Source organism: Camelus dromedarius, chromosome 9 (assembly GCF_036321535.1).
Source record: "Camelus dromedarius isolate mCamDro1 chromosome 9, mCamDro1.pat, whole genome shotgun sequence".
NCBI classification, from domain to species: domain Eukaryota; kingdom Metazoa; phylum Chordata; class Mammalia; order Artiodactyla; family Camelidae; genus Camelus; species Camelus dromedarius.
In genome coordinates, this window is record NC_087444.1 from 60,203,136 (window position 1) to 60,214,851 (window position 11,716).

The window sequence follows — 11,716 nt, forward strand, 5'->3', positions numbered from 1 at the left end:
TATACTTATTTGTTTATAAAATAGTTTTATGCTTGTAACAATTTAACTTTAATCACATACAAAAACTCTACCTTTTTACTTTTCCCTTTTATGATTTTGATGCCACAATTTATATCTTTTTAAATGTGTGTCCATTAACAGATTATTGGAGCTATAACTGCTTTTAATACTTTTGTCTTTTAACTTCTGTAGTAAAGTAGTTAACACACTACCATATTACAGTTGAGAGTATTCTGAATCTGACTATAATCTGACTATAATCTGACTATATACTTAACCTTTACCAGTGTGTTAGACATTTTCATATTACAAGTTAGCATCCTTTCATTTCAGCTTGAAGGACTCCTTCCAGCATTTCTTGTAAGGCATGTCTGGTAGGGATGAATTCCCTTATGTTTTGTTTATCAGGGATAGTCATCATCTCATCTTCATTTCTGAAGGACAGTTTTGCTGGATATGGTATTCTTGGTTGGCAGAGAGTTTCAGCACGTTGAATATATCATCACATTCTCTCCTGGCAGAAAGGTCTGTGCTGAGAAATCCGCTGATAGCCTAATGGGGGTTCCCATGTATAAGGTTTTGTTTTTGTTTTTGTTTTTGTTTTTGTTTTTGTTTTTGTTTCTCTTGCTGCTTTTGAAATTCTCTTTGTCTTTGATCTGAGACAGTTTTATTATTAAGTGTCTTGGAGAAGATTGTTTTGGATGGTTTGAGGGGTAGTCTATTAGCTTCATGAACTGGATGTCTGAATCTCTCCCCAGATTTGGGAAGTTCTCAGCCATTATTTCCTTAAGTAAACTTTCTACCCCTTTCTCCCTCTCATCTCCTTCTGGGATTCCAATGATGCATACATTGTTTCTTTTTATGGCATTCAGTAGTTCTGTGGGCTTCCTTCATTCTTTTTAATTTGTGCTCCTTTGATTGGATAATTTCAGTTGATCTGTCTTGCAGCTCATTGATAACAGCATGTCTGCTGTTGAAACTCTATTCAGCTCTTCAGTTCAGTCATTTTATACTTTAGCTGCAAAATTTTTGTTGGGTTCCTTTTTATGTTTTCTCTGTGTTTGTTGAACTTCTCATTTTATTCTTGTTTTCCTGGTATTATTAAATAGCTTATTTATCTTCTCTTGTAGTTCTCTGGGCATCTGTAGAAAAATCATTTTGAGTATTTTGTTGGGCAGTTCCTGGGTCTCCATTTCTTTGGGGCCAGTTACTGAAGGTTCCTTTGTGGAGTTATGTTTCCCTGATTCTTGGTGATCCCTGTTGGCCTTTTATAGGTGTCTATGCGTTTGTAGAAGCAGCCTCCTCTTCCAGACTTTACAGATTTGATTTCAATAAAGGAGGACTGTTTTATCTGAGTGGGGTATGCTGGATCATGCTGTGCCCTGGGTCTGATGCTGTAGGGCACCAGGTGTGGGGCATGTGACAGCACTGGGTCTGGAGGTGCGTGTTGTCTCTTTGGCTCAGGAGTCCAGAAGCATCAACAACTGTGTGGTCCTTGGTGAGCACTGTGAGGGTCACGGTGGCTGCAAGTGCTGATGAAGTTCTCATCAGTGGCTCCTCCAGGTATAGCAGGTAGGCACCATGGCAGGCAGCAGTGGTGCCCAAAGCCCAGAATCCAGTGTGCACACACTGGTCTGCAGTGGCCAGCTGTAGGTGCCTAAGTAGTGGCCGGGGCCACTTGCAGAAACACACATAGTGATGGGGCCCAAGGCAGGCAGCAAGGGCCAGGGCCAACTGTGGGCTCATTGGCAGGTGCCAGGGCCCTGGCTGTTGGCACCCTCTCCTGTGGCTGCACTGTCTCCCCCTAGGCATGCACACTGCTGAGAGGCCAGTGATGGCATCAGACCACTAGTGTGCAGTGCACACCTGGAGGGGCTGTCGCCTAGCACATGCATGGTGGTGGATGTCAGCCACAGGGCTGGCATCTTGCCCTTGCACAGCCTCAGAGGCCTGAGCTGGCTGCCAATCCAGTTCCTGGGCTCCAAAGGGGGTGAGGCGGGTGAGGGTGGGAGGGACTCAGGCAGCTGGCATCATCAAAGGCAAATCCCTGTGAGGCAAAAGCTGATGAAATCCTCAGGGGGCCCACGGCAGCTGTGCTGGCCATTCACTTCTTCAGTGGTGAAATCCACCGGGGTTGTCTGTGGAGCAGGTCACTGTGGGCCAGGACCACTCCTGCTGCATGGCTGATGTTGGTAGCCCCAACTTTTCTCTGTGTGTCTCCACTTGGCCAGTCAGTGTGGGGAAACTGAAGCGGGACATTTTTGCAGTGCCCCGAGAGCCTGGGGGAGCCAGTGCTTCCCTGTGCTCTTCCTTTCCTAGCAAGGAGAACTCTTGTCTAGCTGGGACGTTCCCTCGTGGCACTGAGCAGTGCTGGCTTGAGACGAAGCTTGCTTTCTTCTCGGGTTTTTGGTTCCACTGTCTTGCTAAAGTTTCTTAAGTGGACTCCAGCGCTCCCCCAGAACCGTGTTTGTTCGCAGATCACTGTCTAATTGCTGATCTTTGTGGGGCGGACAGAGACTGGCTTCCCCTGTGTTGCCATTTTGATGACACCACTTCTCCGAAGACACATCACTGATAAGTAAAAGCCATTTGTCCTGGATTCCAGGCCAGTGTTGCAGCAGGGAGAAGGGTAACTGAGGCTGGCTGTTTGTCCTCTCTTGGAGGATGGAGCCTAGAATCCAGGAGTGGCAGGCATATTGGAAGTCGACTCTATGGAGACCAGTCTGAGAACTACTTGGTAGCTGGTTTTTTTTTTTTTTTTTTTTTTAAACTAAAGAGGCTATGATCTTTCACGTGCTGCATGTTGAGAGGCACTTGGTTTGCATACCAGTTCTGCCCGCTTATTTCTGTGTGACGTTGGGCAACCCTGAGCTTCAAATTCCTCATCTATAAAACAGGGATAAAAATAAGATCGCTGTGAGGATGAAAAGAAACAATGCACATAAAGTACTTAATGTTTGGTACACAACAAGCACATAATAATTTTTTTTTCTTTGGAAATTGGGAGAGGTGGAGGAATAGCTGTGGGCTTGGGAACATAAATGTTTGGTGAGCTTCTCAATTCCCAGGAACTCTGAAAAGCAAAGTGTATATAAGAATAAGGCAGGAGGAGGCATGACACAAAGCCTTCCTTTTAACAAATGGATAGTTTGTTTAAATCAGAGGTCAGAGTTCAGAGGTCGTAGACTGGAGACTCACTCTCTCCCCGACTCAGTTCTGCCCAGAGACCTATTGGTATGGCATTCTCAGTAATAGAAAAGTGAGAATTATTTGCTAGCATTTACAAATTGTGAGTATTTCCACATGCATGCTGTTGTAGACAGACTGGCGGCCCCCTAAAGATGCCCATGGAACTGCGAATATGTTACCTTACATGGCAGAGGGACTTGGCAGGTGTCACTAATGATCTTGAGGTGGGAAAATTATCCTGGATTCCCTGGGTAGGCCCAGTGTAGTCACAGGGTTCTTACCAGAGAAAAGCAGGAGGTCAGAGAGGGCAGAAGATGTTATGCTGCTGACTTTGAGGATGCAGGAATGGGACCTGGAGCCAAGGAATGCAGGCAACCTCTAGAAGCTGGAAAAGACAAGGAAACAGGTTCTTCCCTAAAGTCTCCTTCTGGTAACACAGGCCTGCTGACCCACTTTAGACTTTTGACCTCCAGAATTGTAAAATAATGAATTTGGGTTGTTTTAAGCCACTAAATTTGTGGTAATGGAAAACCAGTACACACACACATACACAAATGTTTGTCTCCTAACAACTGGAAGATCTAACCACATGAGGCCTGGATCCTCACGTGGAAAAAGACTGGGAAAGTCCTCGCTTGCTGATCTGGGTTCTTTCCCATCCTGCCCGCTTAATTCAGTTACATTGCACAGCTATCTGCTGAGGCCTCGGGGTGTGGGACGCCAGGTTCACACAGTTCCATGAACAAACCTGAGCCTTTGCCAATAGCAGTGGGATGCCAGCAAGCAGAGGGATCTCCCAGTCCCAAGTCTGCGAGTCTTATACTGAGATACTTCCTGTCCCCTGCAGTTTTGATGCTTCCATGTGGGCAAGGGGTGTGTGATTGGAGCCAGAGAGGGGAGTGTGTTCTAAGGTGACTGTACTAGGATTCTCCAAAGATGGTCCTCCAACGTATTTATAACACGGCAGTTCTGCATATGATCCTGGATAATGTGCAAAGCTAGTGAGAAGCCTTTGGCCCTGCCTCCGGGGACATGCCTCCTCAGCCCCTTTCATCTCACCTTCTGCCCAACCGTAAGGCAATCAGCCTCCCTGCTTAAGGGCCCCACGTCTGTCTCCTGTTTCCACACCATTACCCTGGGAAATGCCTGGCTTCCCGTGTCCAGCTCCAGTTGCTGTGAATTTCAGCCTCTCCTCTCAGCCCACATGCCTCGCTTGAGCAGTGAGACATGAAGACTGACAGCCACCTGAGAACTGCACAGCCTGTCCCGGAGTTAAGCCATTTAAAATGCATTTCTGTTCCATAAAATCCGTTTCCGTAATTCTGTGCCCCTACTTCTTTGAAAGATGGTAACCCTAGGGAGGAGAAGAAATTAGCCAGGGAGGAGAAGTTCAGACGTGGTAATGTTAATCGCTCGTTCCTTTAACACATTAGTCACATTCATTAAGTATGATTAATTTTCAGACTTGGTTGAAAACCATATCAGTTTCCCTATCAGCCACACATCCATCTCTTGCCAAACAAGCTACTACAGTGGCACCAAATAGTACCCCCCTTTTTTACACCCTGATTGTATTACATGTGCCCTGAAAAATTGTCAGGTTAACTGAACTCATTTGTGTAGAATATTTGCCAAGAGCCTGGGCTCCAGAATCAGGCTGCCAAGGTTTGGTCCCAATTCTTCTACTTGCTGCCTGAGTCACTTGGGCAAGTTTCTGAACCTCTCTGAGCCTCAGTTTCCTCATCTGAGAATGTAAGTAAGAATATCTATCCCAGAGGTTTGTTGTCAAGATGAAATAAGGCTTGGGGATTGCTCAGTGTGTTGATATTGTTATTAAGGACCTTTGGAGTATTATTCACTCATCGATACAAAAGATTTTATCCAGTGATTTCATATGCCAGACAGTGTTGTGTGCCCACTGCTGGCAGTGCAGCAGTGAACAAAATAAATAAATGTGTCTGGCCTTTGGGACCTCACATTCTAGTAGGGGGAGATAGATGACAAATACACACACATGACATGCCAGATGGTGATGTGTTCTATGGGGAACAGAAAGCGGGACAAGGGGAAGGGAGTACCGAGACGGTGGGAGAAGGTCAAAGGGATCTCAGAGATCACCTAGTTCAACATATTGAGGGAGATATGTACCTTGGGAAAAATATGCTTAAGGTATCCACCGAATGAGTGTTGAGAACCTACTAGGTGCCAGGCCCTGACCTGGACGGGCTCCCAGCTTTCAGGGGGAGGCAGCCAAGCTGTGAGCCCGGGTGTGTGACACACAATGAGAAGGTGACCGTAGATAGCCAGACCAAGACCACGTGGTAAAGGAGCAGAGGCTTCGCAGTGCAGTGTGATGAAGCGGGAGGGCTCAGAGAAAGCTGCCCTGAGAAAGCGTGTGTAAGCCTGGCCACGAAGATGCGGGGGGACATCAGCAGCAGAAGAGCAGGTGTATCAGGTCCTGCCTGTATCCCCTCCTTGGACTCCAAGTGCCAGCCCCTGAATCTGTCTGCCTGAAGTCTCGTCCCTGCCCACACTGTGAGCCAGAAGTGCAAGAGAATAACCAGCCCAGCCCACTCCCAGCTGTGGCTGACAGCCCCTCACTTTGCATGGGTCCCTCTGAGAGTGTGTCCTACGCTGCCCCCCAGCCTGCCCCCGTGGGCTGCAGCCGCAGTATCCTGCGATGATACCTGTGTGATAACACGGCCCTCACTGGCTGCCTTCCCCTCGCCTCACTTCCTCCTTCCTCTGCTGGTGTTCCCTCCACCTCCCAGACAAACAGCCTGTTCTCTGCTTGCTGTCTCGGGCTCTGCTTCTGTGGGAAGTTGGGCACACAGAGGGGACCTCACGTGCCCAGAGTCGGGATAGGAGGCGGGTGGTTTCAAGTGGGCAGAATAGAAACTCAGTGGGAGGAGAGGGTCTTGGATGTGGGGACTGGGACCTTTATGTGTTTTCTGTTGTGTAACAAATACCACAAACTTAGCTGCTCAAAAAGTGCCTGTTTTATATTCTCTCAGTTTCTGTGGGGCGGGGGTCTGGGCGCTGCTAAGTTGAGACCTCTGCTCCAGTTCCCACCGGCTGTGATCAAGGCATCCACCAAGGCCGTGATCTCACGTGAGGTCCGGAGCCCTCTTCTAGGCTCTCAGGGTGTTGGCAGAAGCTAGTTCCTTGTAGTTGTGGGACTGAGACCATCAGCAATTAGAGGCCACCGCAGTTCCCTGCCATGTGGCCTGCTCCACAACACAGCAGTTATTCCTTCAGGAGGGGACTCTCCCTCCTTGCATCTCTCTGAAGTCTTCTGTCTCTGAACTCTAAACCGTCTTTGACATGAGTTCAACTGATTAGGTCAGGCCCACCCGCACTCAAAGGGAGGGCATTGTACGGGGCATTTACATCAGCGGTGGGAATCCTGGGGGCCATCTAAGAATTCTGCCTACCCCAGCACCTCATTGTGAAGAGCCTTGCACACTGCATTGAGAAGCCTGGGCTTTCTTTCTCCAGGAATGGGAGCCACGAGAACCAGTGAGCTAGGAAGCAGTGTGGAGACAGTGATGCCCCATTGCCCAGCTGCTTGCTTTGAGCTCTGCAATGACTCCAGGAGAATACAGTGTGGAAGGCGAGCACTTGACATATGGTTCACTTTGTCTTCCAAACAGCCATCATTCTTGCTTCATATTAGGGCTTCCTCCCCACTCCTGAAAGATTGGAGAGAACCCTGGTAGAGACAGGTCTGGGATAAGCAGTTCTGATGGAGAATTGCGCATTTTCTGGAGGGAAGGGAGTATTTAGAGACATGAGGGTAAGTTGAAGAGGTGTGCCTCTGAAAACCCTTGGGCAACCTGTGGAGGGCAAAGAGGATGCTCTTGTAGAGAGTATCCCTCCTCCCACTCCTCCTCCCTCTGCCCCAGTGGTATCACAGCTCTGTACTTTTGGTCATCTTGCCCCCAAGGATGAAGTTCTGAACCCACCCAGCTTAGACTCAACTCAAAACCTCTGTGAAGCTTTACCCATTACTCAGGAGAAGCTGTTTCCTGGATCCCATGTTTGCAGAAAGACTCAGCAGAGGCCCCTTCGTCCTGCAGAGGACTCAGTTCCTTGAGTCTCCAAGACATCCCTGGGAGTCCCTGAGGACTTGAAAATGAACTAGAAAGGCAGGAAGGAGGCTTACGCCCACACAGGATCCCTGCAGAATCTGCACACAGTTTGTCATTATTTCTCTTTCATACTGATGCTCAGAAAACATGAGAAGTTAAATCCAACCACCTAGTTTGTCCAGCATTGCCACTGGAATAATAAATTTATAGGTTAAATAAGAATTTTGGGGGGTACTCATTTCAAAATTGGTGGACACAGGGAAGCAGTTTGTAAAGTGCTTGGTATTTAATTTATATTCCAAAGTAATCATGAAGGCAGCACCCATCTGTAATTCCAAAGGTCCTTTTATCTCTGAGTCTTAAAAGCACTTTCCCAGGCATACTAGGAATAAAAATAAGTTGCAAAACCTCCATGAAAAAAATTAAGGTTAAAACACAATTTTGAAGCACCACTTGAGTTTGTCCATTTACCTGTTTTATAAATACACTCACCTATTTTTCTTACTGTTAGAAGAAGCAGATAGCTAGATATGAGCAGAGAAATGGGGACACAGGACAAATGGCAGAAACGGGGCAAAAAAGGAGAGGCATGAGCCAAATGCAGGAAACTCTGCATCATGTAAACAACACGGGTCCCTGGGCAGAGACAGAAAAGCAGGAACCTCTGGGCTGATAAGCGATCACACATTTGGGGGTGACAAGTGGCCTGAAGGCATACAAAGAAAGGTGCTAAAAGGCAACAATGTAACCTTTTGCTCATCATGCCCTCATTACGATAAAATTAGCCTTGCAGATTAGAAGTACCCGTCATGCACCAATGCCAGGACACTTCTGATCCAGACTAAGGACAAAAATCCCTTCTCCCTTTGGGAAGGTGGAGTTGGGATGAAAATCAAGGAATATGACCCAAAACCCTTTCCTCCCCAATGATATTCTACTCATTCATTTTTACACTCAGTGTAACCAGCTTGCCAAAGACACCCATGGCAGCCACTCACCTGAGCCTGCCTGCTCTTCCCTGGAAAGTGTACTGTCCATCCCTTAATCAATCCCTACTTTACTTTCTTAACCCCCGTGTCTTGTCTCTGAAATCTTTCTGTGACAAGATAAGAACCTAATCACTGGCAACATCACAATTCTTTTTCACAAAAGAAAGAACCACACAACAGAATGAAATGGCAAACCTCCGGCATCTTGAGAAAAGCCCAAGATGAATTATACCTGCCTTCTGTGTCTAGGGGATGGTAATTAAACCAGATAGCCCATAACAAGGTGTGCTGATTAATAGATTATTTGATTACCAAGTATAACTATACCTGCATCGATACAATCGCCTAAATGTTCTAAGTTAGAAATTGTGCAATAAAATATAACTGAAAGGTAATAAAGATTGGTAGTTTTAATTGCAAAGAATGATTAATTGATCATTCAGATTGTATTGATCTACAGCTTATTCAATTCTTTGCAATTTGATTTGTCAAATTTGAGTCCAAATAACTGATAATCTGTCCTATTAATGGTAGAGCTAGAAGGGACAGGAATGATGGAGGATGAAAGGCTGGGACCACGGACCTGGTGGCTCTGCATGGAAGGGCTGAGCTCTTCTAATGCCCCTGCACTGGGCCTCTGTGGGTGAGCACCTGGCCCACCACTTGTCCTCTCACTCGTCCCTCTCCTTGCACAAGCTCCACGTGCCCCAGGAATCCCTGGTGACACGAGAAGGCAGACCTGGGGACATGTCCAACCTCCACCTCTCATTCCATGTCTTTGTCTCCTTGCCTCAGTTTTCCCACAGCAAAATTGAGGTAAGAGGAGTGAGTATATCACGCCAAGAGGGGACCACCATTCACTCAGCACAGCCTCTCAAAGTGCTGGTTGTACACTGATTAGCATTTTACCACCACCATTCCTACCACGAGCCTCCGTCCCCTGGATGCCTGGAGGAGGCATTCTCGATGCCCCCATTGGTGCTGAAAACCTGGTCTCTGAACCCCAATAGCCAAATTGAGACTCGAAGGCAGGGTTTTGGGAGAATTAGAAAAAGACAGTTTTATTGCTTTGCTGAGCAAAGGGGAGTCATAACAGGTTCATGCCTTAGAGACTATGAATCCATCTTGGGGTTGGGGTCCTGAGGTTTTATAGAAAAACCAGATGGAAAAGAAAGGTGACAGCAATCAGGGTGTTTTCTGGAGTTCTGTATTCTTCTTAATCTTGATGAATCCACCTGGCGTCACAGAGAAATTCCGGAGGGTCTGCTCATTTCTCTGAGGCTGTCAGCCCATGATCACCTTCCTGGAACACAGCTTCTGTGTTAAAGGACGAGCTATTCTAGGTAAAGCATGCATAGGGAGTGGAAAGCGTAATGGAAGGGTCGGGGGCTGTCTAGTTGAGCAGGTGAAGCAGAGAGAGGGAGTTTCTCAGGGAAAAGAGAAAAACAAGTTGCAAGAATTTTAAGTCAGAATGAATTAGCAAGTAGCTTTAGCATCAGGCAAGCCGCCTTTTTAAGTTAGCTTCCTACTCTATCACCATCAGTCTCCAAGACACCAGCCTACATTCTCCTCTGCATCACTTCCACTAAATAAACTTCTTCCGGTGTGGAAGAAGTCCTGAACCCTTTTGTTTCCCCCACAGAAGTGTTGCTCCATCCACAGCTGCAGAAGAATGACCGAACTCCTCCTTTTCAATCTATAACGGCACTTTGTGAACACAGATGGAGCCCAAGACATTTGTGCCGGTGGAAGGGAAGTCAGCAAATGCTGATTTTCTTGAGCTCCAGAGACAGAGGAGTGTAGCCAGTGATTACGCTGACTGGAGACAGAAACTGGCACGTGGGGGAAGCGGGAGCCCCGAGGTGCCCTGGGGTGGGGACAACAGGGAAGGAAAGGAGGGCACGACAGACCACGTGGGCCCTCTGGTGAGAGGATAAGGCAGGCCCTGAGGATGGAGCCTCTGATCCCTGATGGTGGAGTGAACATGCTGGTACCCAAGCACTGGACAGAAGCCTCTGCTGAGGGAGCACTGGTTTCCCTTCCAGCTCCTGAAGCAAGAAGTGTCCCTGGTTTGCCCTGCAAGAGACAGGTGCACTCACAGACCTCTTCCCGGGAGTAGGGTGTGAACACCTGAAGGTTCTAGAGGTCAAGTCTTATGTTCCCTGCACCCAGGCCCCAGCTGAGACTCTCCATCTCCTTTCCTTGGAACATGGCGAGGTCACATACTCTGCCAGACACTAACCTCTTCCCAGCACTTTTGTGAAAAGAAAACGCAGATCCTAAGAGAACCTGGTGACACCAGAAGACAGAGACCACAGGAGCTCTGGGCTTTAGTCAGGTAGATGGTGCTGGAGACAGCAGATCTGGCCTTAGAGCTCAGCCCACCGAGGGAGTGAGGGCAGCTCCCTTGCCCCCTGGGAGACCTGTCCAAGGACCCTTATATCCTTCGTGGATGGGGTTCTGCAGAAGCCCTCATAGCCCAAAGCTTTTGACACATTCACTCCCGTTTGCAGGAACATGTCCAGGCAAGTGCATGCAGATGAGAGTGTCAAGGTATTTTTGTCACAGTGTTGTTTGTAACAGTGAAAAATTATCCTCAGACTTAATGCAGAATTGGTTAGAGTGGGGCACATTTATAAAATGACTTAAAAGTTACATTGTAGATCCATGTTTAATGAGATGGTAAATGATATTCAGTGTGTTAAGTGAAAAAAGCAGCATATAAATCAGGACGTTTTTGTTAAATATGTGTGTAGAGGATGTGTGTCTATAAATGTCCGTTTTTATAAATAAAAAAGGTCTAGCAAGGTGCACATCAAATGTCAATGATCATCTTTGGATGGTGGCATAATTTTTATATTTTTATATTTTATATAATATATAATCATATAATTATAATATACATAATATACTGTATATTTTAATATCATATTTATTTGGGGGGGTAACCAGGTTTACTTATTAATTTTTTTAGAGGAGGTACTGGGGATTGAACCCAGGACCTCCTGCATACTAAGCATGTGCTCTACCACTGAGCTATACCCTCCCCCTCACATCTTACATATTTTAACTTGCTCTTATTTTCTTATTATCTGACTTTTTTACATTGAGTTTATATTATTTTTATTTTAAAAAAAACTAACTCCATTTGGAAGTGATAAAAAAGCAAATCTCACTTGCTCTGTCTTGACTGCATGAGGACAAGAGGACAGGGAGGAATCCTGTGCACAGGGCCGAGGGCTCAGAGAGGGAAGCGGTTTAGAAGTCTTGCCCGGCTGCTTCACCTGCGCCTCCAGGCCCCGCCCACTGCTCTGACTCCGCCTCTCCCGCTGCCGCCTGCCCCCAGTGATGCTCCTGCTTCCGTGGGCACCTTGCTGTCCTCTGACATGCCAGCGCCACTGCAGCCTCCGAGCCTTTGCTCCAGCCGCCCCGCTGCCTGATACACTT

The 11,716-nt window shown here is 47.0% G+C and overlaps 1 non-coding gene across 1 annotated transcript; it reads right to left on the reverse strand.

Annotated features, from left to right (window-relative positions):
- Positions 1-11,243: 11,243 nt before the first annotated feature.
- On the reverse strand, positions 11,244-11,316 carry TRNAT-AGU (transfer RNA threonine (anticodon AGU)). Its single transcript has one exon. It is a non-coding gene; the product is annotated as a tRNA-Thr (tRNA).
- Between the last annotated feature and the right edge of the window lie 400 nt (positions 11,317-11,716).